This window comes from Tenrec ecaudatus, chromosome 5, assembly GCF_050624435.1.
Source record: "Tenrec ecaudatus isolate mTenEca1 chromosome 5, mTenEca1.hap1, whole genome shotgun sequence".
NCBI classification, from domain to species: Eukaryota; Metazoa; Chordata; class Mammalia; order Afrosoricida; family Tenrecidae; genus Tenrec; species Tenrec ecaudatus.
Genome location: NC_134534.1, coordinates 98,057,412 through 98,081,291, shown reverse-complemented (window position 1 = coordinate 98,081,291; position 23,880 = coordinate 98,057,412).

Genomic DNA, 23,880 nt, shown 5'->3' with positions numbered 1-23,880 from the left:
CATGACAAAATAATAATAATTTACAAATTATCAAGTATCCGTGAAGGAGGAAGGGTGGGAGAGGGAGGGGAGAGATGAGCTGATACCAAGGGCCCAAGTAGAAAGAAAATATTTTGAGAATGATGATGGCAACAATTACAAGTGTGCTTGACAAAAGGGATGTATATATGGATTGTGATAAGAGTTGTATGAGTCCCCAATAAAATGATTTTTTTAAGTATCTGGAATATGAGCATGAGAAGCAAACCTGTGGAGAAAGCAAAGGGACTGATTGTTCTGGGGCACGTGGGGGAAGAGGAGGTGGGGGGAAGGGAGTAGTAAGCAAATAAAGTCATGGATAGGGGAACAACTGGGGATTCAAAATCGGGGGGGGGGGAGTAGAGTTCGTAGAGCAGTTGGAGCAACCGCAATCTAGCCGAGAGGAACTGCAAAGACGCAAACCAGGAGTGAGCATGAGAGTGGAGCAGGAGAAAAGTAAAAGGAAATAGAAGAGAGAACTAAGAAGCCAAACTATTTATAGAGGCACAAACATAGATGTGTACATATGTAAATGTATTAATACATTAAAAATAGCATAGTGGCCTATGTACATATATTTGTAAGGCAATACATTGAGGTAGTAGCCAGACTTTGGGCCGCTACTCAAGTTTTCCCTCAACATAAGAACACTTGGTTCTAACAATCTAGCAATGAGTGATGCCCACCTTCCCGAACCATTGCTGAAGGCAAACTGGATGCATAAGCAAATGTGGCAAAGAAAGCAGATGGTGGATGGCCATTAAAAGGTATAGCATCTGGGGTTTGAAAAAGCTTGAAGCCAAACAAGTGGCCTTCTAGCAGGGAATCAACAAAGCCCACATGGTAAAAGAAGACCAGCCTGTGTGAACATGAGGTGTCAATGGGAACAAACTTCAGAAGTTCAAAAATAGAGAGGTTAAGGTTGAGACAAATCCAGGGCCCATCCAGGGAGAACTGGACATCCCAGCACAGAGGGGGCACACACAGAAGAGAAGATACATCCAGGTGGCAGTATAGCCCCAACAAAACACATCTCTAAGTCCTTAATCCTTTCCCACCCCAGGTATTACTATCTCAGTCCTACCTCAAAAAAACTCAGCTAGTCCAGTGGACATACATCAGTACAGATGAGAGCTTTCAATTTATGGAATTAACAATAGACTAACCCCTCAGAAACAGTAACAGGCATAATGACTTCAGAAGAGTAGGGAAAGGAAAGGGCGGGGAAGATAGGGAAGGAGGCACTGATAACAATGATGGTGAAATAACCCCCTCCAGAGGGATGAATATCAGGATTGTAGGTGAAGTGATAGATAGAGTAGGGTAAGGTATGTATAAATAACAATGCACAATATATTAAGGGGTTGAGAGGGTGGCAGGGCAGGGGAGGCGGGGCAGAGATGAAACTGACATCAAGAGGCTCAAGATGGAAGATAATGTTTGAAAATTGTTGATGGCAATATTTTTACATATCCATTTAATATAATGGATGTGTGAACTATTATAATATATGTAAGAGTCCCCAATAAATGATTTATTGTTAATAATAATAATATTATTATTCAAGGATTCACAAGAGTGGGAGTCTGGAAGGGAGGGGAAAAAGAGGAGCTGATACCAAGGGCTCAGGTAGAAAGAAAATGTTTTGGAAATGATGGCAACATATGTCCAAGTATGCTTGATAGTTTGTTATAAGAGCTGTAAATTTCCCCAGTTAAATTCTCTTAAACAGAAAGAAAGAAACCTTCTGTTTTGCTCTTAAGGGCCTTCAAATAAATTGGATGAGGACAACCTACATTATGGAGGGAAACAGGCTTTTTTAAAGGCTAACTGATTTAGTCACCTATAAATGTCTTCATTACAAGGGGTGTCGGTGGAGCAGGGTTAAATTGCCTAGCTTCTAACTCAGGGAGGAAGGTTCAAACACATCAGTTGGCTCTGCAGGAAAGAAGATGTGGCATTCAATTTGTGTAAAGATTCACAGAGTTATAAATTCTCTAAGGTAGTTCTACTCTGTCCTATTCAGTCACTATGAGTTGGAATTGACTCCATAGTGATATTTGTTTTTGACTAAATGTCTTCATAATAGCATCTAGATTAGTGTTTAACCAAACAATGGGCCTAACAACTGAGCTGGGGAGGTAAATAAGATTAATCTAGGGTAAGATACCATCTTCTAGAAACTGCTAATTCTAGGCTTTTCCTGTGAAATTATCTTTTTCTCTCCCTCTTTAACTTTCATTCTGCCTCCTGGTTCCTTTGCTTGCATTTCCTACTCTGCTTTCCAGGCCTTGGAAATGTCTGCTGCTCTCCCCATGTAAGGATCTTGTCCAGACAGATGAAGCAAATCTGTTTCCTCTACACTTAAAACATTGGGGGCCAAAGAGAACAATATTTCCTTTGGGTGGGTGCCAAGTAACTTCGAGGGTGGGAAAAGAGTTTTTAATGACACAGTAAGAAAGACAATATTTATTTTTCATTTTAATTGAACTTTTCTTAAACTCATTACTTTTTTAGTAAATGTAAAAGTATCAACACATGAGAACATTGGGAATAAAAATACATACACAGAGCTCTGGCATCGTGCACAGAAGTGGAAAGGCAAACGGGGCAAACAACAGTCTAATAGAGACATCTTATGGGAAGGCCTGCCTTATGAAAAATCTGAGCTTGGTAGCACTTCATTCCCATGATTAGCATAGCTCTTTTTTTGATTGGTTTATAATATTGGCAAGATAATGAACAAGTTCCTTACTTTAAATGTGTTTCCATCTGTTGGGTTCACAGTAGTGCCTTGGGAAGCAAGTTTACAGAGTGCCGTGCCCCAATTAAATCTGGCAATGGAAGCATTGTCGAAGGAGGTGGCTTACCTTGTTGGGTGACTCTAGAAATATCCAGTCACTGTTTATTAAGAATGTATTGTGTGCTGGGTACTGTTCAAACTCTTTTTACACATGATGCATGTAAGTCTCCCAGCAGCTATGTAGAGTCGTTAACATGCGAGGAGCCTTCGAAGACTTGTGGGCAAAGGGATTTGAAAGAAAATGAGATTTTTTCCAGAAACTTCGTTGCAGCCCCTCTCCCACCCCACATATTGGTGACATCATGTTATTTCCTTGGATCGTGCAGCTGATAGACGGTGCGGTCGGGGTTTCAGCCAAAGTTCCTATCACAGCAAACCCTGCTTTTGATACCACAATACGGGGAGCAGCCTAGTTGATCCAGTTATTCTGTAACCATACTTGGAAAGGCTCTCTATATTAGGATTTATGAAGACAACAAATAGGAGAGCTGACGATTACAAGTGTGTGCTAAAGATTCCATTAAATTATGTGTAGGATTATTTTATTAAATGACTCAAATAGAAATCCTCATTCTTCCTACTATTCTTAACTGAAAAAAATACTTTCCACATTATCCAGGTTTTCCTAACTCATTTCTGTGTAGATCACTAACATTTACATACTATGTCCCAGTTTAATTATCTGTATGAAGAAGCTCAAAAATTTTGTGGGAAAATGGAATTAAAAATCATGACAATGTTCCATGAACTTTCTGAATGCGCCCCCACCCCCGCCCCGCCCGGGCCCCTCTAAGAATTACTGGACTCAAAGGGTTGGCAGGAGTAAGGGTTAATACATTTGAAACCTTGGGAAATATGCCTGGCATATTTTTGATCTCCCCTATTACTATCATGCCATTTGCTTGAATGGGAATCGTATTACCATTAGGACTGACTTTCGTCTTTATTGATGGACTCGCTCCAAAGAAGGAACATTATCGTGATAGTTCCAAGGAACCTTGGCTTTTCTCCAAGGCACTCTCAAATGCTCTTACCTGATTTGTTTATTAACTGCCAGGAGGAGGCTCCCTTCCTGTTCCCAGTGCACTCATCTCTTAGGCATCCTGTGAGCAGGTCTGAGGTGTGCATTTTATGCCTTTTGCCACACGGCGATGAGGACGCTGTCCGAACAGTCAGTGGTACTGAGAATCACCTCCTGAGTGTGGTCCACACTGTAAAAGAAATTTTTTTATGGGCCAGAGACAGGATGGGTACAAAATATAGTCTTAGTAACCTAGTTCTACTATAATAGAAATACCACATGTGGGCGGCTTTAACAAACAGATTTTTATTTTCTCACAGTTTAGGGGCTAGAAGCCCTGATTCATGGCAGGACCTCTAAAGGAAGGCTTGCTCTCTCTCTTGGCTCTGGTGGATCGTCCTTGGCTTTCTGCTCCTGAGCAGTCTTCCTGTGGCTTGGCAATCCTCTTCTCCCATCTTTGCTTGCTCCTTTTATCTTTTGTAAAAGATTGACTGAAAACACACACAACACTAATCCAGTCTCCTCGGCATAATAGAAAACTCCTTCCCATATCAGAATGTGATATGAATAGAACTCAGAGGGGTGGAGTGAATGTTTTTAAAAGGCCTCTTCTGTCCATGTCGCTGTAACGCCCACAGAATGACTGAGTGGGATTAGGTGAGTCGGGCATGTGTAACCCTTAGAGAAGGGATGGGTCCCTTTTCCATACCAGGACTCCCCACTCCTCCTTATCTCCAGCCTGTGGCTAAAAGGAGGAGAGAGAGAGAGAGAGAAAGCTCAGGATCATCGACGTGCATGTTCCAGATCTCTGTCTGAAGTGGTAGAGGCTGAGACCAGAGGCATCAGAGACTGTGGCAAGGAGACTATGGGACAGAGCAAGAGTAGCATCACCAGGACTAGCAGGCTGTGAAACATAGCAACAATTAGGTTTCTAGGGCTATGGAAGCTGAGGCCAAGGGACCACGTCATGGAGAGGCTGAGGACCAGAGAAAGAGCAACTTGGTTGCAGGCTGAAGAGAGGTGCTCTTGTGGATCAATGACTATATCTTTACTGCTGACTCATCCTGCCTTGTGGTAACCTATTAACTTCCCTAATAAACTACCATAATTGTGAGTATTGTCTGTGGATTACATGTGACCATTATGACAAATTATCAGATCCAGTATAAAAATAGAGTGCCGTGGGAGCAACAGTTGGGGTCTGAATAGGTAAAGAAGGATGGAGCTATGAGGCATGACTGACCCCTGCCTCTTGGCAATAGAAAGGCCAGAGATGGTCACCTCTGGCTCCTGTGCCTTATATTGCACTCCGACATATCCTGTTTATAGTCTATTGAAACAGGCTGCAGAAACACACAGAAAAATAACAGTCCCAAATGGATTTGCCTTTTCCATACATTTTCACCAAGAGTTTTCTGTCTATTCTAAAATATCTTCCTTCAAGGAAGTTGAAGTGTCAAGGAAGTCTCAGAACATTCACAATGAAAACAGTTTAAGAAATCATCCAGCACAGTGCCCCATTGTACAGATGAGAAAACTGGGGCCCAGATGGATTAGACTAAGGTCTCTGCTAATATTTTTCTGCTGATATTTTGTCATAGCAATTATATTTCCTCAGTGATAAAGATCTCCCCACCTATCTCTAAGAAAGAGAATGCTAAATCTTGTGGCGGAAATTCCTCAGACGCTTCGTCAAACTTCTTGATAATATAGGAAGCATATGATAACTAAAAGTCAAACACAGCCTATGTTTCCAGGTTCCTCTAGTTATTTATGCTGTCGGTTCTATTTCTTACTTCTTTGTTTTCTTTATATGGAGTATATTTTCACTACTATAATTTCAAAAGAGTCACTCTATAAATAGCAGTAAGACCTGCACAAATATGACTTAGTAGCTATTAATATGCTCTTTGATTTCAGTCTCTCTCTCACGCATCCTTTTTTAGAAGTGTCCAATACTCCCCTTTAGTGCCTTGGATAACATGTACACTGTCAGGAGAAGCAGAGAGAAAACCCATTTATTAAAGACATTTCTCTGATGTCCGACTAAGCAGAGAGCAGCAAATTGAATTTGCTGTGATGTGCACTTGAGTGGTGTACCTGTGAATGACGCTGCCAGAGGAGGACGTTCCTCTGCTAGAGGCCAGAGGTCCTGGAGGATTCGGACACATGTTCTCTCTCTTCTGAAGTGGATCAATTGTCCCTACCCATTTAGACAAAGAACAGAAGCCCCTAGTTTATAGCTGGAGGGGGTTAATGATACTGCAACCAATGATGTGTGTCCCGTCAGGCATAGTGATGATCCAGAGTCTACATAGTCTCCTAAAAGAAAGCGGCTCCCAACGTGAGATATTATTCAAACGAGGTATCGCCCAACCACATGGGCAAGAAATCAAAAGCAAATCATAGAAACCATCATACATTTCTTGTCCCTGTGCAGCTGTAAAACACCTGTGGGGAGGACTCCCACTGGGTGGGAAATGTTTACAAATGAAGTGATTAAAAGTTGCATTAAATCAAGTTTTTAAATGTGTGAACAAAGCCATAATTCACCATACATTTGCCCAGAACACCATATATAATGATTTCAACCAAGCTGGGGTGCATACAGGTAGGGGGAATATCTGTCTATGAAGCAGAGGCATGGTCTGAGACTGCCGTGGTCACTCCCTGCTTAGGTCACTTATGCCCATAAGGCTCACCAAGACTAAGAGTCCTCACCTGCAATGGGAGATGCCAAACTCTCGTAAGGAACAACTGCTAGTAGTCCCTGTTGTCTTTATTGACTGCCACTGAAAAGATTCCAACGCAGAGTGGCGAGGGTCCAAAGCAGTGCCCTGACAATTGCTGACCTGTCTGACTTCACTGGGCTCCATCCACCTCACTGCGCCCCTCACCTCAGGGATCCACTACTTCCCCAAGCTTGCCCTCCTCCAACAATTGCCCTCTCTCTCAGAGATGTGTCCCAAGCAAGTGACCCAGACAATATTCTGCTATGATCCATAAGGTTTTCATTGGCTAGTCTTCAGTAGAACTCTAGGCCTTTCTTCTTTGTTTGTCTCCGTCCAAAAGCTCTGCTGAATACCTGTCCACCATGTGGGATCCTACTGGCATTTGGAATACTAGTGGTCTACCTTTTAACATCCCAGCAATACACAAGCCGCACAGTACAGCAAACTGATAGGTCGCAGCGCTGTTCAGTGGTGTTACCAAAGCTTCCAGAATAATGCCAGGCATGTAATAGCTCAGTAAATCATACGAAGAAGGAAAAAGACTTATCTAGTGGCGGCTCTTCACCAGGCATTCTTTTCAGACCTTTAAGCACATCGCTCACTTAATCTTCTCAATAGCACCAAGGCAAACACTAACATTATCTCCACCAAAGTTAAAACAAAACAAAACTAAGGCACAACCACGTGACCTCAAGTCTAGTAAATGAAAGAATCGAGGTTCAAATCTAGGCCTTTGACTGACCCTGAAGTTCACACTTCATTGACAAATGGCCGTGAGTATCCTGAGAAGATCTATAGAAGACAAGATAGTATCAACAAATGCATTGTGTCCTTCCTTTCACCTCCTCTAACTCTCTCCACCACATACAACTTGTTCTTCGTGTATGCTGAGGGTGACCCAGACCCTTTAGGGCCCCTAAACCCTGAGGGAGGTCAGACTAAGCTATCCTGGGAGAGCATTCCAGAATGGTTTAAAGCTTTGCTCTGGGCGCTGAGCCTAACCTTTATTTTGTAACTGATTTACCCTACCCAGAGTCGCTGCTACCTTCTGTGAGAACTGGGTAGACTTTGGAAATACTCCACTGGTCAACCAGAAAATTAAATAAGAAAGTCTTCATACCCTGCAGCCTAATTCTCAAATTCCAAACAATTTGGAACAATGAGTCATTCTTTCAAAACAGAAATAATTGTCATCCAATGGTGTTGTTCTAGAAGCCACACAACTTAATGGTTAAAAACACTGCCCGACAGCCTGGGTGCCAGGACCAGCTCTAGCTGTGCAGCCTTGGGCAAGTGGCTTAACTTCTCTGTGCTATTTGTTTCCTCATCTTGAACATGACAACATTCATAGGCTGCACCTCAGGAAGCTGCCATGAGGATTCGTGTAAGTAAATAATTGAGAACGTCATACAAACTCTCCAAATGCTAGGCTTTATTGTTCATTGGTTCTGTTGTGCTCTGTCCAACTGTGTAGGCTTTGTAGTAGTTATGTTAAAGGATAGCTTTGCTAATACTTTATTCCTTTTGAAAATAATTCTTCTGTTTTTACCATTTCACAGCCAGCCAGCCCTTTCCTATAAACCATATCCCCACCATCTCGTCTCCCCCTTACATGCATAGGAAATTACATTTTAAAGCCTCATGGAATTACAACACTCATTATACTCATGAAAGTCGGGAAATGTGAAAGTGAGAATTCTCTAGACATTAGTATGGAACCGTGGCTCGGATGCAAGCTGTCAGAGAACTAACTGAAGCCTCCGGAAGTCCTTGATGATGAGCCTTGAGGCCCTCACTTACGGCTCTCTACTCAGCAACTTTTCCTTATCCTATGCCTCCTATGGATGCCAGGTAGACTTTCCACTGGCCATTTCAAAGGAATGCTTCCCCGGCCGCGGACTCAGAATCACTCCACCCACAGTGGTTCTCAACCCTGAGCATTAGCATCGACATGAAGGAGCAGGGAGGGAGCTTAGGAAACACAGATAGCTGGATTCCACCCCCAGATTTTCTGCCTCAGTAGGGCTAGGGTTGCTATTGTTGCTATTTGCTGTGGGCTTGCTGGAGAATTCATAGTTACTCTATGCACAATGGAGCAAACTGGCTTGGAGTAGTCCCGGGAGTGGCTGTGCATCATACTATTCTGACCCACTAGCTTTTCATGGCTGATTCTCAGAAGTAGATCACCAGGCCTTTCTTTGTTGTCCATGTTCATCTGGAAGCTCCACTGACATCTGTTCAGGATCACAACAACATGTAAGCCTCCAATGGGAGATGGCTACGTGATGTGCATCCTTAGGAATCGAACACAGGTCTCTCACCTGCTAGGCAAAAATTCTATTACTGAAAGGTCTCATCATTCCCATTTCTAGCAAATTCCTGGGTAATGCCAGTCCTTGGATGGCACCATCTACTTCTCAAGCTTCTCAGATTTAAATAAACTATCGGTGGCTCTGAAGACCACCAATGAGGTTTATAATAGTCCAGATGTTATGATGATGATGATGTAGCGATTTACAAAGTACAAGAACTTAAGAAATATTCAAAGGATCAGATCAATACTACTTCAGCTGTCAAATGGTCCCAAGCTAAGGACACAGGCTGTTATCAATCTTTTCCTAGCAAGCACCGACTATCACAGAGCCAACTAGGAAGTAAGATTTAAGCTGCAATGTCTTCGGTGGTCTAAAGTATGCATTGGGCACAATGAGAGAGGTCAAATATTGACCCACTTCTGTTGAAGCAATGCGTCATACCCTGTCCTGTTTGACATGAAAATGTGAGGCCTTTTGTAGTTTTGTTTTCTTTCTTTTTTTAAAAGATGTGATGTTACATTTAACTTCGGGATGTTTCTATGCTTATCATTCACTTAAGATCATTCTGTACACTTGGTTTCCATCAGCTTGAATCTTTCTAAAGTCTAATCAGGAACTAATAACAAGCTTCACCTAAGAGTAAGTGTACACTGTTTCTGAATTGTTATAAAGGTGTGTTCGTGTTATGGTTACATTCCCGAGGAACCGTTCGGGCAGAGTGTTGATGTCTTTTCCTGGTCTGGTGCCTAGTGTTGTTTTTATACAGCCAAATCAGGTCTTGTTTTAGGAGAAGCTGTATTACTGCTCCCCTATGACCCATTTCTTACACATTCCACATAACTACAGACTACACCGCTCCTCCTTGCAATTAATTCATCTCCCCACCCCACCCCCAAGTCTAAAAGAGATAAAGACTTCAGAGAACAAAAGGTACTCTTTTGTCTTTAAAGGTTAAAATCACATTTATGCAATGTCACATACAGATTTCAAGACATTGTAACTCTGGATTTGTTGGAATGACTTTAAAACCAAAAAGGCAGGTTTTTCACATTAAAGTAAAGCCAAGAGGAGACTCATAGTGACCCCCTGTATAACAGGATGGCATTTCTGCTCCTTCCTCACAATCATTGCTATGTGAGTTAGTTTATTGTGCCAACCTGGCCAATAAACACATGTGGGCTTAATTGAGGGGTGGAGGGATAAATGGCTCAGTGAGTCTTCTTTCTAGTTCTCGGTCTCTTGCTTTGTGCTGGTCAGACCAGGGTGCAGCTGACTTAGCTAGTTCCCTACTTTAGCTGGCAAGGCTCATTTCCTGCAAGACATCCTTTAGGGGAAACCACATGGACCTGCCCCGATACAGCCCACACTGGTGCAGGAGCACCTGTGTGGAGACCCCCACCAGCGCTGAGATGATTACACACTCACTGACTCGGCTTTCCTCCTGCAGTCACATCATTGTGTGTGTTTTGTGAGATGCAGGAGGACTTTGTGGATTGGTGTCGGACATAGGGGTTAATGTTGGACTTGTGAATTTGGGCAGCACTGGGTTGGGATGTTTTCTTGATGCGCACTGAACCTTTATATAAAACTCTCTCCTTGTGCTTTATACAATTGATGTATGTATATGTATGGATGGTGATAAGAGTTGTATGAGTCCCTAATAAAATGTAAAAAAAGAAAAGAGGAGAAAAAAATGATTAGGGCAAAGACTGTACAGATGTGCTTTATACAATTGATGTATGTATATGTATGAACTGTGATAAGAATTGTATGAGCCCCTAATAAATTGTTAAAATTAAAAAAAAACCTCTCTCTTAAACATGAGTTACCGTGGATGTGTTTCTCTAAAGTACCCAGAATAATACATTATGTTTGAGCCCATTGCTGCAACCACTATGTCACTACAATTAGTTGAAGGTCGTCTTCTTTGCTGATCCTCCACCAAGCACAATGGAAGATTCTTCTCCAGAGACTGGACCCTCCTGGAAAGGTGTCTAAGGTACAAGAGATGAAGCCTTGCCCTCCTCTAGGAGCCTTCCAGTGGTAATTTTACCAAGACAGTTTGTTGTCCATTGGGCAGCCCATGCTATATTCACCTTTCTTTACCAACACCGTAATTCAAATACACATCACTTCTTCTTTGGTCTTTTTCATTCATTTTTCAGCATACACATGCATATTAGGCCATGGCAAATAACATGGCTTGGGCCAAGTGAACCTTAGTCCTCAATGTTACCACACACACACACATTAACATTTTTTAAAAGATCCTTTGCAGAGTATTAAATGAACACAGGAAGCAGCAAAAGAAGATGGAAATAATACAGAGAGTGATTGTACTAAAAAGGCTTGGTTGACATTCAACCATTTCAGGATTAAGAACCCATAGTATTGAAGGGAAAAATACAAATTTCAATTAACCCCGTGGTGAAAATCAACACTCGAGAACTTGACTAAATATTAACTGAAGTATTTCAACAATTAAATAAAATGATATTTTAACCTTTTTTATTTTGATTTTTAAAAATATTTAGTTTGTTGTCATGTACAAAAGGGTTTTTTTAATCATTTTATTATGGGCTAATACAACTCTTTTCACAATCCATATATACATCAATTATGTAAAGCATATTTGTACATTCATTGCCCTCATCATTCTCAAAACATTTGATCTCCACTTAAGCCCCTGGCATCAACTCCTCATTTTATCCCCTCCCTCATGAACCCTTGATAATTTATAAATTATTATTTTGTCATATATTGCCCAGTCCAATGTCTCCCTTCACCCACTTTTCTGTTGTCCGTCCCCCAGGGAGGAAGTCACATGTAGATCCCTGCAATCAGTTCCCCCTTTCCAACCCACCCTTTCTTTACCCTCCCAGTATCGACACTCACACCACTGGTCCTGAAGGGATCATCCATCCTGGATTCCCTGTGTTTCCAGTTCCTATCTGTACCAGTGTACAATCTCTGGTCTAGCCAGATTTGTAAAGTAGAATTGGGATCATGATAGTGGGGGATAAGGAAGCATTTAGGAACTAGAGGAAAGTTGTATGTTTCATCATTGCTACACTGCACCCTAACTGACTTATGCCCTCCCCACGACCCTTGACATTTAACCTTTTTAAATTATTCTTTTAAAAATATCCTTCTATACCAAGACATTTAGAAGACTTGCCAACTGGAAGAAAGAGATTGATATTTGTGCCCATTCCAAAGAAAGGAGATCAAACAGGGTGTGGAAATTATCAAACAGTATCATTAATTTCACCCACAAGTAACATATTGCTGAAGATACTTCAAACTTTTACTGAAGATAATTCAAAAGTGGTTGCAGTCTTAATTCTAGCCCTGACCTAAGAGCAATTAGTTCTTATGTGATGGACCTGCCTGATGCACACCCTCATGAAGAGATCACAGAAGATACAGGTGCTATAGCAAAGTGTGGTGAAGAAAGCACATGGTGCCTGACTATCAGAAGGAATTGAGTTTGGGGTCTTAAAAGACTGGTTTCCAATAAGAATCCGTGTAAGTGAAGCATCAACTAATTCCACATGGAAGAAGGAAACCAGCCTGTGTGGTCCAAGAATTGTAAATAATAAAATACAAATCCAAAGGAGGAAATTATATCAGCGTTTAGTTGTAAACACCTGTTTGCAGAAGACTGTGGATGACAGTAAAATCCCAAAATCCATTTGTAGGGTCCATACATAGATTAAGCCTCTAGTGAATTCTCTCTGACCAAAGTTAAGGGATATGAATAGTCTGGTTATTAGACAGAGAGCATTGTAAAGTCTATTATGGTAGATATAGGTAGGTTAAAATATAATATCTTATTTGGTCTCTTTTTGACCCATTTAAAAGTTGTTTCAGTTTTTTTTTTAAGTGATGGGGAAATGCAATGTGGATTAAGCCTCTCCTGAATTCTCTGTGACCATTAAAAAACTATTTTGAAGTTTTATGTCTCATCGGTGCACTGACTGGCTTGTCTCTTCTTTGTGAACCTTCTGTATGGAGATATTCAATTGTCTACAGATGGGCTTTGGGTCTTTACTCCGAGTTCCCGCTCATTCATATCAGTATGACTTTTTTGTTCTGAGTCTTCAAAGCCAGACACGTGATCTCATTGATACCTCCTGATCACACAGGCTGGTGTGCTTCTTCCAGGTGGTGTTAACCAACACAAGGGCAATGGAGCAATAAGTGATCCAAAATTACTGGCAAGGAGGGTGTGAGAGGCCTGGTAGGGATTCAACAAGGGCAATGTAATGGAGAAAAATTGCTGAAACCCAAATGAATGCTGAGCATGATAAGGGAACAAGAGGAAAGTAAAAGGAAATAGAGGAAAGAACTAGGAGGCAAAGGGCATTAATAGAGGACTAAATACAGGCATGTACATATGTAAATATATTTATATAGGATGGTGGGGAAGTATATTTATAGGTTTAGTATTAAGGCAGCAGATGGACATTGGACCTCCACTCTAGTACTTATTCAACCCAAGAACACTTTGTTCTATTAAATTGGCATTCCATTATGCACACCTTCCTAACACGATCACTGAAGACCAATGTGTTCATTAGAAAATGTGGTAAAGAAAGCTGATGGTGCCCAGCTATCAAAAGATATAGCATCTGGGGTCTTAAAGGCTCGCAGGTAAGCAAGCAGCTATTAGCTGAGAAGCAACAAAGCCCACATGGAAGAAGCACACCAGCCTGTGTGACCACAAGGTGTAGAAGGGATCAGGTATCAGGCATCAAAGAACAAAAAATCATATCAGTAGGTGCCCACCTTCCCGATATGATCACTGAAGACAAATCTGTGCATAAGCAAATGTGGTAAAGAAAGCTGATGGTGCTTGACTATCAAAATATATAGCATCTGGGGTCTTAAAGGCTTGAAGATAAACAAGCGGCCATATAGCTGAGAAGCAACAAAGCCCACATGGAAGAACCACACCAGCCTGTGTGATCACGAGGTGTCGAAGGGATCAGGTATCAGGCAGGCATCACAGAACAAAAAATCATATCACTGTAAATGAGGGTGAGTGCAGAGTGGCGACCCAAAGTCCATCTGTAGGCAACTGGACAATCCTTTACAAAAGGGTCGTGGGGAGGAGGCAAGTCAGTCAGGGTGCATGGTAGCAATGATGAAACATTCAACTTTCTTCTAGTTCTTAAATGCTTCCTCCCCCACTATCATGATCCCAATTCTACCTTACAAATCTGGCTAGACCAGAGGATGTACACTGGTACAGATAGGAACTGGAAACACAGGGGGTCCAGGACAGATGATCCCTTCCGGACCAGTGGTGAGAATGGCGATACCGGGAGGGTGGAGGGAAGGTGGAATAGAAAGGGGGAACCAATTACAAGGATCTACATATAACCTCCTCCCTGGGGGATGAGCAACAGAAAAGTGGGTGAAGGGAGACATCAGTATACGATATGACAAAATAATAATAATTTTTAAATTATCAAGGGCTTATGAGGGAGGGGAAAAGGAGGGAGAAAATTAGGAGCTGATATCAAGGGCTCAGGTAGAAAGCAAATGTTTTGAGAATGATGATGGCAACAAATATACAAATGTGCTTGACACCATGAATGCATGTATGGATTGTGATAAGAATAGTACGAGCCCCCAATAAAATGATTTTTTTAAAATAGAAGAAGAAAGTCTCGGGTAGAATAGAAGAAAATTGTAGAATAAAACTCAAATTCATTTAAAAAAATCAAACTTATTAGACTGATAGACATTGGGGATGGTCCTGAGAGCCCAACGAGACACTTTTCTCCTCAAACTGAAACTACTCTTGCAGGTCTCCGGTCCACCAGGAAAGAGATTCCATTTTTAAAGGAACAGTAGTTCCAGCAAACAATGTATCCCTTAAACAACTAACGATTTGAGACCAAATGGTCAGGATCTGCCTGAAAGCAAAGAGGAGAAGGTGAGGAGGGGAAGGGAAGCTTCATCGGTGGAAAAAGACAAACAATGAGAACACTGACACCTTATGAAAACTGTAACACTGTTTCATGAAATCTGTTCCAATGGCGCTTGATGACTTGTATAAAAAAATGTTAAATGGAAGCCTAATTTACGGTATAAAATTTAACCTGAAGAACAAATATTGAACATTTTAATTAACACAACAATGTCCTTGTTTACAGAGGCGACCACGACTCCTTGTCCTTTGGTTCTAAAATCAGGCATCATTTTGTGAGTCGGCATCACCTTGATAGCAGTGCATTTGGTTTGTGGAGCTCGCCTTTCTTCAGAAGCTGCCCGTTCCTTCCACGGCTGGGTATTGCCCCCTCTTTTCGGTCCCGGGGATCCCTGGTTTTGAAGGTCAGTTGTCTGAATACACCACCAGCTCCACAGGAGAAAGAGGAGACCGTCTGCTTCTTTGAAGATTCCTAGAGGCAGTGCTACTTTGTCTCCCAGTGTCACCTCGAGTCGTGACCACAGGTTGGTTTTAGTTTTTTGGTTTTCTGGGCTCCCAGGGCAGCCGGGTGGCCGTCGGCTCTGTACATGTCGCACTAGAATATCTGACTCTTTCCGCTGACCCAGTACTCCCTGAAGACAGGAAAGATGTCACGTTTCCTTTGGGAATCCGAGGGCCATCTTTCACTTTTCTTTTTTTCATGTCCTATTGGTCTTTGTTTAAGAGATGATGAAATTAAAGATGGTAATCGCTGTCTTTACAATGGCTTTACTTGAGACAACATGTTACCAGTTGGCATTTAATCTCTGCTTTCTCCTTTAAGAGCTGTGTCTGTTCCCAGAAATTCGAAGTCGAAAATTTACCACTAAAGAAGATCTTCAGCCCTGAATGTTTACCTCTGACGTTCGCCTGATTAGTCACTGTAATTTTGAATGTGAACTTTTTCACTGTCAGAGTTATAGGTGCTGTCAACCCCTCTTCCTTAAACATGGACCTGTTTCTTTAAAATGCATGTCATCTTTACAGGAGGGGAAGTGGACAGATAACCCCATAGCTCTCTCTTGCTGGGGCTGCACCAACAGTGAAAAGTCCAGCCCCTTCTTCAGAAACCTGGCTGGCGACATTTCACCTGGGAGACGTCAGGCCATAACAATGTGAGGCACAGACCAAAACAAGAACGCCCACCGCTCTGCTCACCGAACAGGGCACTTCTTCTATAGAAGGCATTCTTAAACGCTGCTTGCAATATCCTTCATTAATTTCCTCTGGCCGGCCTCTCATACAAAGGGGTCTTATACATGGGTCCATGTGGTTCAGGGCAGCGAACAGAAGGCCCTCTGTCAGACGCTCTTGAGGGTGGACGCCACAAACAGGAGCTTCCTTCAGAAAGGCTCCCTACAAACAGCTGACTGGAAGTTTTGTGACCAGTAATAACCCCCTTAAAAATAAACCACTTCTACCATCTGCTTCACAGCGCCCCATAAATTATACCAGGAATGCGTGGCTTTTCTACCCTGGCAAATGTCTTCTGAGCTCACAAAAGGATAAACGGCGGAGGCGAGGCTTCATTCCTTCAGCGCCATCTCTGTGTGCCACCATTGTGTGGCCTCTGCTTAGGCAGGTCTTCCCTAGCAGGAATCAGTTGTATCGAGAAGCAGAGCTCAGCCGCAGCATTTTCAAGACCAATTGAAACCATCTGGGATCGTGGAGAAGAATGGAAAGCACAGGACAGGAGTAGAGCAAGAAGGACCAGGCTGAGAAGCTGGAACGAGAAGTAGCCAAAGAGTTGGGCTGGGGCCTTGCCTTTGCTTGTGACGTGAACAGATACAGGGACACCGATGAAAGCCCATTACAGTATTATTTACAGTAGCCAAAAGGGAGAAAACCCCAAAGGCCTTCAATGGATGAATAAAAGTGGCGCACACAAACAAGGTCATGTTTTCAGGCATAAAGGGAAATGAAGTACCAACGCATGGATGGACAGACCTTGAAAATACATTAAGAAAGACAGAAGAAGAAATGGTCCATGAGCCCACACATATGAAATACGAAGGATTGCTACATGCATAGATAGAAAAGTGTATTAGTGGTTCCTGGGGCCTAGGGAAAGGGACAATGGAGGTTGTTGCTCGAGGGGCAGAAAATTCCTGTTTGGAAGATGAAGAATTTCCAAGGTGGACAGCGGTGAGGGCTGCACCACCCGGGGAATGTATTTAATGCCACTGAATTATGCCCTGACAAATGACTAGGATGGAATTTTATATGTACATAGATTCATGGGAAGATTTTTTAAAATAATAAATATTACATCACTTCTCTCAATTTTCTTTTTCTAACCTTTATCCTGAAGTACTGTGCCTTGACCTCACAGTGATTTATATAGCTTTATTTGTCTTTTTCTTTAGTTCAGTAATACATGAAATAGTCACGCTAACATATCCGTTTATGGTAAAACTTAATTGGACCCACCTAGCCTTCCTCTTACATAATTTCTCCTTTCAAAATGAAACCAAACCTGACAATAACAGCAGTGGAAACAGAAATTCGCAAGGAGAAAGTCCTGTGTTCAAATGAGGAATTTTAATGAGGAAATTTAAATGAAAAGAAACACTCTTGCACTTCCCACCAAATGAATCATACCCTCCAAACTTGCATTTTCCTCAAAATATAATGTAAGCAAGACCATTTGAAATTAAAGTCTTATTTCCCCTCCCATCCAGCAATCTCCTAGAAAAGTTTCCAGCATATCACGATGTAGAAGATGGAACTTCCACTGCTGGTTCATGCTAGCAGCGTTCACCCCAAGACGGTGGTGTTCAGAGAACTGCATTGCCCTGGTGTGCACTTGCAATGAAGAATGTGTGGTGCAAGGAGCGAGGAACACCACTTAGTAGCAGCCCAGGAGCACCTTGGATTGTTTTCCATAAGGGACTAGGTTGTTTGTTGTGTGAGCAGGTGGGCTGCTAGCCTGCCTTCAACACACTCCTCCCCAAGCACCTTCCAGACAGGTAAGGGAAAAGAGGTGGCACCGAGCCAGGCACAGTGCATAAAAGATGAGAAGATCGACTCCCACCTTCTCCCAAATATTGGTCAGTCTGTTGTTCTTCCTTAAAGAAAATGAGTCAAAGCCACATTGGAATCTGATGATGAGAAAATATGCCTGTTGGGATGTTGGGAAAATACCCATTGCACGGGAAGAGAGCAGAAATGATGTACAGTCATTTGGAGGCTTGTCTCAGCTGAAATCCAGATTCACTTCTTTCTCGATATACAAATTCCCTGGGGAGGGAGGAGGGAGTGATACCTCAAATTCAAATATTTGTAGAGGTTCCCTTATTGATAAGTCTTATTGGAGACTTGGTGGCATTGTGGGCTATGAGTTGGTTGGCCTGCTAACTACAGAGTCACCGGCTACTCTTCGGGAGATGTGTCTTTCTACTCCCATAAAGGATTGCCGTCTCAGAAAGCCACAGGGGCTGTTCTACCCTGCCCTCTAGGGTTTCTACGAGTCAGAATCGACTTTGTGATTTTGATTTGGGGTTTCATTTAGACAAAGGCAAAAATGCATCATCCAGAGGAGGTGGACCATCAGCATGAGTTTGGAATGCGTCCACAGGATTCACAGACTTGAGGCTAGATTAGGAAGCATAGAAAGAAAACAAAAAACAATGTGCCCCACCCTAGTGGAGCACTGTAGCCTGACAGTGAAAAGCATGACGCGTGGCAGATCAATTTATAGCTGGCTCAGGTGGGATTACAGAAGCAGGAAAAGGGTCATGATTGAGATGTGTGCACTACTGCAGACCAGAAAAGTTGGCAAGAAGAGAACCTTTCAAACACCTTGTGGGGAGAGGCAAGGGTTTGACTTATGTCTTTGCAGCCCTCCCTCGACTCACTGTCATCCAAGCCAACCCATTCTGGCCTAACTACCCTCGTTGCCCTGAAGGGCATGGCCAGCCCAGTCCCTAGAGGCGGAGGTGCCCCACCCAGGGCTCTCCAAGGGAGTCACAGCAAGCCACTCTCAAACTTGCTCTGATGGAGGGCAAAGCTTTGCACTTTGCTGACCACCCTACCCCGAGTGTAAGCTCCACTACACACATAATTTTATTTATTTTCTCTGATAGTCTTATTGGCATATAATTAATATATTATACATATTGCTGTGCTGTTGAGAATATATACTGGTAAATTAGAGAGTTTTTACATGTACCATTAAGTGATGCTGGTTACATTCTTTAAGCTGTATAACATCTTCATTTTCCTCGTGAGTCATTCCTTCCATTAACACAAGTTCTCTCTCTCCTAAAGTTCCCATCTAATCTTTCGAGTTGCTTTTGTCAATATCAATCCATCTAGATGGTTCTTAAAGGAGCATAATACTCAAAGGAGGGCATTTTTTACTAGTTCAGCTACACTTGTTTGGTTTTCAGAAGACTTCAGGGGATAGTGTTGGTTTAAGGCTTCCAGATTCATGTATTGGATGTTGTATGTTTTCTGTTATATTAAAGGTTATTTATTTGGAAAGTTGGGCCTCAATCCTCTTCAAATGATAAAGTACATATTCTCATTTTCATAAAGTACATATTCTCATTTTCAAAATCACAACTGTTAGAAAAGTCAAAGGAAGGAGTCTGGATGCTTAACAGAGAGAGTTACCCACATTCACTCAAATGTACTGTTGTCCTCTTCTTTCTTTCATTCTTTATTTTGCCAACCCACTCCTTGTTGGTGTTTCTCTAACTTACATCCAGGAAAATGAAGGTGAGTCAAAATATTGCTGAAAAACCACAGAAACATTTATTAACCAAAAATACACAACTATGAAGTCATTCTTTCTTTCTCACCTATCCTCCATGTGGATCTATGCATTTCTGCAGACTTGGGCATTCTCAAGGGTTTTCAATGTTCATGGAAGTTAGGGAACAAAATATATTGAATGGGCAAGGTCAGGAATGAAGGGTGGATAGGGTAAGATTTCCTAAGGAAATTCTCATAGGACAGCCTTTGCTACCGCAAAACAAACAAACAAAAAAAATGCCTTGATTGTGATTGGGGACAGGGTGGAATGTGCAGGAATTTCTCAGTGAACGTGTCCGGTCTTTTCATCACCAATAGAGTTTTCCATTGTCTTAAACCTTCTTCCTAATAAGCAGCCTATGATTTGGAATGAACTCATGCATGTAAGAGTTGAAACCCTAGTAACATTGCCTTTGTTTGTACCCTTCCTGCATATTTTCCCTGGGATCTATAGTGAATATGTTCCTTAAAACTCAAGAAAATTTGAGCAGGAAATACTTCCCCAAGTCTAACAAACATATTATAAACTGCTGTTATATAATATATAACAGATTTGTAAGCATATAACTCTATAGTTTGGAGAATTCAAAGCATGCATGTCCTGTGTATTAGTTATCTGTTGCTGCATAACAAATAACACCACAATTTAGTAACTTGAAATAACAAATGTAGTTCCTGTGAGTCAGGAATCTGGGCGCAGCTGAACGCGAAAGTTGTAGCTCTGTATCTCTCACAAGATTGTAATCAAAGTGTTGCCTGGAATGTAATCCTTTCAATGTTCAACCGGAGGACTACTTGCTTACAAGCTCATTACACGTGTCTTTCCACAAAATTGTCTCCATTCTTTTCTTAATGCCCGATCAGCCTCTGGGGCCTCTGGGGCCTCTCTGCTTCATGAGTCTCTCCAGCAAAATAGCCTGGTGGCCAGGCAGCAAGTGAGGGAGAAAGAGAGAAGATGAAGAACCAAGACAGAACTTACCCAAGCAAGAGAAATAAGCATGGCCAAAATGAGAGCCAGTCTTTCTATGACCTTTTCTTGGACTTGTTACCCACTAGTTTTGGTAAAGTGGTCAGTCAGTAAAAACTGCGAAACTCCTCAATGAGATGGGTTGGCACATTTGCCCTAACAAAGGGCTTAAATATATCAAAGGCCATAAAGCTGGTGCCAAACCAGTCTATTATTTATGAGGCTGCCTTGACTCTTAGCCAAGTCGACTAACGACCTCTATAACAATAGCATGTGGGAACCAACAACTCATTATTTTATCTGTTTGAAGTAAGTCAAGACCAACCCCCAATGAAGGGAGACATCAGGTAGTGTAAGACATGAACAAATAATAACAATTTATAAATTATCAAGAGTTCGTGAGGGAGGGAAGGTGACAGAGGGAGAGAAAAAAAAGGAGCCGATACCAAGGGCTCCAGTAGAAGGAAAATGTTTTGAGAATGATGATGGCAACAAATGTACAAATGTGCTTGACACAATGGATGGATGGATGGATTGTGATAAGAGCTGTATGAGTCCCCAATAAAAATATTTATTAAAAAGAAAAAAGACCAACCCACAAGAAATGCATAAGCTGTGAGCATTGGGACCATGTTCTAGGCTGTTTATAGATAGAGCAGATAAAAGGCAACTGGAAGACGTTCTTTGAGAATGGTAGAACAGAAAAGCTCTGAACTGGAGGTAAAGGGAGAACTTCTTTTCAGTTAGGGAACAGTAGGAATTCTGCTTCAACAATGCAATGCTTGAACTGGTTTTTATATAAATTAATTGCTCTCTAGTTGATTCTAACTCACAGTGCAGCTAAAAGATCCCCCTGTGGGTTTCTGAGGTTGGAAACCTTTGTAAGAGCAGAAAGACTCATGTTTCCAAAGAGCTGCTATTGGGTTTGAACCACTGCTCATGGCTCGCTTCTCAAAGAGGCCTCAAAATAATGGCATTTTAGGTAGCAGGGACAGTTTGAGCAAATGGCTCTGGAGCTTGAGCATACATCGGAATTACAGTGGAACTTTTTAAAACGCAGATGGTTGGGCCATCAATGACCATGGTTCTAATTTCATAAGTCTGGGGGTGGTTACACGTTGGGCTGAGATCTTTAAGGTCAGCAGTTCAGAACCACCAGCAACTCCTTAGGAGATAGACAGGGCTTTCTACTCTCATAAAGATTTACACTCTCAGAAATGTACAGGAGCAGTGAATCTGGGTTTTTTGGGATGTTTTTAGGGGGAAGTGGCACCCAAGAATTTACATTTCAGATGATGATGCCCTTGATCCAGGTACCACAGTTTCCTGGTCCTTTTAGAATTAATGGAAATGACGAATCCCCAAACTGTAAACTTTTAGCACATGGAGGGATTCAGAACGTCTCTCCCCATCATTTCACAAATCACAAAAATGGAGTGAGAGGAGGGTCCAGAGGGAAGAGTGTCATTAAGGTGGTGTGTGAGTCTGGGTGGACTAGAGAAACAAATTCATAGACACTCAAGAGTGTATATGAAAGAGTTTTATATAAAAGTGCAGTTGAATATTTAGAAAACATCCCAGCCCAGTTCAGATCAAGTCCATAAGTCCGATATTAGCCCACATGTCCTATACCAGTCTATAAAGTTCTCCTCAGACTCACGAAACACATGCAATGATGCTGAGTGCAGGAAGATCACAGGCCAGTGGGTGGAAAGTCTTGTGGATCTAGTGGTGGTGGAAGCATCTCAGCACTGGCGTGGGTCTCCACATGGTTCCTCCAGCTCCAGTGCTCTGGTGCCAACAGTGTGACTCCACGTGTCTTGTCAACCGGAAAGTGTATCCGAGAGTGTGTCCCACCTCCAAGGAGGAAGACAGGAGTTCCCAGAATCCTCAGGAGCCCATGCCCACACAGAGGCCTCATTGACTGTGACCGGATTGACAGTCTGGACTCCACCCCTTCACTCAGGTTGACAGGAGATTATGTAACTGCCCCAGGTGGTGATTCACCCCCACCATGGACCTCCTCCCATTCCAATGTCCTTAGTAATATTTACTATCATTTCAATGAAAGGCCATATTTGATATAGTAGTGGTTCCTATCCACGGTAGAAAGGAAATGTTCCTTAGTCATTTTTGCTCTCAAATTTTCAAGCACAGACTTTGTGATGGAGTTATGAATTGCTTAAATGTAATTGTTCTTATATTATATTAATACTAACCTCAAAATTATAAAAAATCTTTCTACAGTGAATTATAACATTATAATTTCACTATTGTTAATTTGGCAGAAGCCTTTTATTTGTTTGTTTTTGTCTTTTCCATTAATTAAGGAACTCCAGTGGGCTGTCTAAGGGTCAGGCTGCTAACCACAAGGTGGGTGGTACCAACCCGTCAGCTTCTCAATGAGAGAACAACGAGGCTATGGACTTGCTTAAAGAAATGCAACCTCAGAATATTCATAGGAATACTATGGGTCAGAATAGGTTTTGATTTTCTTATTTTTAATTTGGACTTCATTCTCAAAACACTTTGGATCTAGGCCCACAATATTATAGCTAAACATGAGAGAGAGAGGTTCATGGGCCTTTCTTTCAAAGTCCATCAGGATGAACTTGAACCTCCAAACTTTCAGTAGATGAGTTATCTATTTTCAGCACACACAATTCCACAGATGAGGAAACAAGGCCCTAATATGGAACTCAAGGCTTGAAGATACTACATAATTTGGTGACAGCAAGGTGAATAGAAGTTGGAAAGGCAAGGCTCTGGTCTGTGTGCTCACTTACAAATGTGTAAAAAGCAAACACTCTGCCTATGCTGATCTACTCTTTGAATTTTCTCATGCTCTCTAGTCCGAGCTGTCATTATGACCCGATTACAAGGATGCCTTGAATCAGGTGGTTTTGTCTGCACATCCTACAAGCACTTGCTGTTGTTTGCTTTGAAGCCTATATTTATACAGTTGTTGATTTTAGCCAAAATTTCTGTTACTACCCCCCAAAAAAAGTTTTTGTTGCTATAACTAACTACAGGGATATTTTTGTAAAATACAATCATCATAAATTGCTGTTGAAACACTACAAAAAGTTTAAAGCAATCGCTTCTGTGTCACCCACTGACATTGTCACAGTGTCGTCTGCACACACCCCCTAAATGATGCCATCGGGGGGGGGGGGCTCAAATAGTTAGCACTTCAAAAATATATATTTTATTGACATATCTTACTCATGCCAATATATCCCTTCCCATAGTCCAGTTGTTCAATCCCATCCCATCGGATGGGGCT